The sequence below is a fragment of the Silene latifolia genome, chromosome 9 (assembly GCF_048544455.1).
Source record: "Silene latifolia isolate original U9 population chromosome 9, ASM4854445v1, whole genome shotgun sequence".
NCBI classification, from domain to species: Eukaryota; Viridiplantae; Streptophyta; class Magnoliopsida; order Caryophyllales; family Caryophyllaceae; genus Silene; species Silene latifolia.
Window position 1 is genome coordinate 128,363,622 of NC_133534.1, and position 4,936 is coordinate 128,368,557.

A 4,936-nucleotide genomic window follows, 5' to 3' on the forward strand; every position below is an offset into this window, starting at 1 on the left:
GTTTAATATTTATATTTTATCGATGATATTCACAACTTAAAATTCTTAGTCGAATAGCTGAGACGAGGTCGTATATTCAATAACTCGTAGGATTGAATCTCCTTACCTCTTATTATAACATTCTTGTGACTAGTGCATTCGCACTATAGAAACATTAACTCATGGTGATTGTGCTTAATCAACCAATACTATATATTAAATCCAGAAATCAAGGGACTTCAATGTAATTAGACAAAGTTAAACAAATTAATTATACTATATAGTTTTAAATCACTAGCACCGTGTGATGGACCTGATTAAGGGATCTCAATGCAAATATTATATAGTTTGGGTTTAAATTAAATTATATAGAAGTTTGGTAATTTTCCTAGACATACATGGTCAATTTTCTTAAAATAAAATAATTAATTAAGATGATCAATTTCCTTAAAATAAATAATTAATTAAGATGGTCAATTTCAAGGAGACTAAAAGAAAGAAGATGCATGGTAATTTTCCTAAATATTTATAGAAGACTAGAAGACGGTAAATTTCCTTAAAATAAAATAATTAATTAGTATAAACATGCACACTTATGCTATTAATTATTATCATCATAAAATTATATATTAAATTTAAAATCTATGCAATTTTATTAAACTTTATAGAGATGTTAATTATTTAACATACAAAAATATAATATAAGTAGGTTATAAATAATTCAAGTTAGATTCCATAATATATAATATTGCATAATTCTTTCGATTTGATTTAATGCATATATGTAATATATTTATATATAAATATATAATCCACTTAAAATTGCATGCCTAAGTAGTAAAAGTAATTTCGTCAGTAAAGAAAAGAATGGTAGTAACATTGGATATAGTTATATAATAGTAATCACTCATTTGAATAGTAAAAGTAACAGTATTATCAACAAAATTAGTGAAAGTGGTAGAAACAACAACGGGAGTAGTGAAATAATCAATATTAATGCGGCAATAGTGAAAGTAAAAATAATTACGGCGGGAGTAGTGAAATTATCAATATTAATGTGGCAGTAGTGACAGTAACAATAATTACGGCGGGAGTAGTGAAAGTAATAATGATTACGGGCAAGTAGTGAAATGTTATTACTATTGTTTCATTAATAAGAGTGAAATATTAATAGCGGGAGTAGTGAATTTGTCTCAAAATTTATTTCATCGTAATTTTAGGATATGTCATAGAAAAATATATTAATGATAAATTTATGGGTTATGCAACTTAAATAATTTTATTTAATGAAAAAAAATTTAATGGTAAGTAGAGGTAGCCCGGGCGAAGCCGGGCACCAATATTAGTTTAAATAGGTATTCAATTCATGGACTATACAACCAGATGTATATGTTGTACGGTGTAGAACCTGAGCTTTGTGTCAAAGTATCCGAGCTTTATATTAAAGAATATGAGCTTTATTAAAAAATATTGAGTTCATTCATTTACACATTAAAAACATGAAATTTAAAATAGCTCAGATAAAGTACACAAAAGCTCGAATTCTTATACTTGGTTGTACCATGCTTATGGTACAACTGGATGTATAATCCTATTTGTGGTATTTGTGACATATCGGTTAATTGTTTTTTTATTGTGTTCTTGGGTATTGGCTTGCTAATGTTTGAAATTATAACTGCAGGGTTTAAAGACAAAGTGGTGATCGATCAAGTATTAAGGTTCCGAATTGAAACAAAAAAAATGTCAATTGATGATTTCCATACTTTTATTAATGTAACCGAAGCCATATCTACTCTTGAATAATTAATAAAAGACTTACATTTGCAATTAATTACTCTCTTTTAGGTCTAATTTATAACTTTTTAATACCTAAAATATTTAGGCCATATTCTTTTGAACTTAAAATTAACCCTTTGTTTAGTTCAGATCTTATATATAACCACCACGGTAAAACAATATATAAATTAAGTTCAAGATGGCGGAAACACCCTGAAACCGCAGTAGTCACTAATAAAAACTGAGTACTCAAGTGAAAATACAAAGAGTGCAAAGAACTCCTAAAAGTCTCTCCATCTTTGAAGATCCTCTTTGAAGGGAGAATAACAAACTTAGTTGCTGATTCTCTTGCTCGTTTCTTGCTCCATGATCGATCTTCAAGTGATGGAAATTATCGTTGGAATAGACCGCCAAGCTTTATTAAATCTTTTTGTAAAATAGATTATGCTACTGTAACTTTATCCTCTAACCCACCCCATTAATATACTCGCTGAAACTTTCTGATTTTATTTAATTATCGTCCCATTGTCGCCAAAAAATAATAATGAAAATAAAAGGTCCACGGTGAATAAATATCCCTACAAGTGAAATAAAAGATGGTCGTAAACATAAGTCCATTAAAATAAACGAGTGCACAACACAAAGGCGCTCCCTAGCTCACTCGATATGTTACATACCAAGGCAAATTATAATAAGCAACCATCATTCACATGTCAGTCATAAAAATGATAGCCACAGTCAGTGGGGAGTAACTCGGACATCCTCCCACCATATTACGTCATGATAAATCAACCAAGTGATTAAGAAGGATCAATAATGTACCAATCTTTTTTTTTCCTGCAAAAAACAAAAAAATCAATAATGTACCAACAGGATACTAATTGATTAATTAGGATTTAAAATTACACACATCATAAAATATTGACCAATTCGAAATAATAAATTAAATGACTCATTTAATAATTATAAACTTATTAAACAAACATACCACTTAGTATGATAGAAACGTCAGGACAATCAATCACTATTACATACGCTATTCTTTCGGTAGGACGACGATAAATATAGGGTCCTAATATTAGTATGGTCATACTTTCAGGATAAACTGTCCTAATATTAATATTGAGAACAATATTTTATTCAACTGTGGGCTGAGAGAATCATTCTGATTTGTAGTCAATTGAATTATGGTGGTGTGTTTATTTCAGTAATTTATTTAAAAAAGAAACATAAAAAAAAAGACAAAAAAAATGAAAAATGAAAAACTAAAATAGAAAAGAAAATTATTTAGGCTAGGTGAAAAAACTAGAAAGGGCATCTAGGCAAGAATGGGTGTGGCTGAGGACGGAGTGAAAATCCGAAAGGGCGCTCTGGGTAAAATGACGAAATGAGTAGCGTGCCACTGAGAGTAGAGGTGAGATAAAAATATGGATAAGTTAGAGTGAAAACCCGTAACGACGGATGTTCTACGCAAAATTAGGGATTTAGGTAAAGGAAAAAAAAAATTCTTCCGATGTATTTTTATCCCTTTTGGTATTATATTAAGACCGTCTTGCATGCATTTATTGCTTGTAATTTTTGTTAGCTTTGCCGTACTTATGTGGGCTAATGTTAGTATAAACTAGAAATGAGTCCTTTTGTTTTCCTCGAGGACGAGTAAAAGTCTAAGTGTGGAAAAGTGGATAACACAGGTTTGGTACAAAATAAGACGGTCAATTAAGTGATTTACGAAGAGCTAAAGTCATTACTTTATGGGGCATAATACATTTATATGTATCAGGCTTCATCATTTTTGACCCGAGCGTGGAAGAGGGAGCGAGCAGCCTAGCTAACCGAGAGTCACCATTGACGCCGGCGAGCAGCCAATTCTCGCCGCCAGTGGCCGCGGGAGAGTCGCAGCACAAAACAGAATGAAGAGCAAAGCCAGCCGACCTCCAATGAGAGTCACCCAAGTCTTGGTAGTGATTTGCGTATTACCATCTTATACGTGAGTCAAGCATTAGGTGTTGTGCGCTTTGGCTGCTACGAAGACTTGTTTTCCTTGTTTTAGTATATGACCTCACTATTATTATGATTATTATATAATATATTGTTATGATTTAACTTATTATTATTGTAATACCTCAGATATTTGAGCTGTTGGGTACTCTATCGAGTAGGACTTACATTGTCGAGTACGTTAGTTACTCGATCGAGTATGTCGGGTTTTACGGTTTTTCGGCCGGATTTTGATAGTAACGCGTGAAGAGTATATAAAGTGATTTCGCCAGTTCCTTTTTACTTTTACCTTTATTTCTCTAAATTTTTACAAAAAGAAAAACAACGACGTTCTTCTCTTCACTCATTGCTATCAAATCAAGGGGCTAGGGTTGTTGGATTTCGGAGTTCATCATACCTTTGTGATCGTCGTGTTGTGAGTAAGATCTTTGTACTGTTTTTATGTCAAATTGTTAAAACTGTTTAAAACCCTAATTGGGTGATTTGGGGGTTGTTGGGTTTGATTATGTGATTAATTGATAATAGGAGGTGATTTCGTAGGAAAAGGTTTTTGATCCGCTGCATTTGATTGATTGTTGGTGATTTCGCCTCAGTTAGGATTTCCCTACTTAGTTGACTGTGTAAATATTATAAGATGGTTTGACTGATTGATTGGCATGTTGGTTGTATCGTTAATTGGTATTGACATTGTTTACGTTGGTTTTGTGGTTTTGTTGTTATCTGTCTGTGGTTCGCGAGGTGCGCCCTTCCGCTGAGTGGAGTCACTTGCGGTAGTGGCTTCATGCCCTTTATTCGCCCCTTGTGGTTTCCGTCATAAGAAGGATGTGCACATTAATGGACATGGGTTATTCGCTCTATGGTGTTGAGCGGGCTTAGGTAGTACGGATGCGGTCCCCTTGGCGGCGAGGAATATCTGTTGCAATGGATATTCTGGCACGACTACACACTTTAGTGTGTAGTCAGATGATTGATGTGGAGATGGAGTTGGAGGAATGTGATTGTGTAATTGACTGTTGTATTGGCTTATATTGTTTATGCAATAACTATCCCTGTTTAAATATTTTAAAACTTGTGGTGATCCATTCGGGGATGGTGAGTAGTTGTTTAGCAGGTATATCTTGGATACACGCGGGATCTAGCTGGGGATGGAGTCACCACGTGTCAGAGTCGTAGTCTTCCGTTG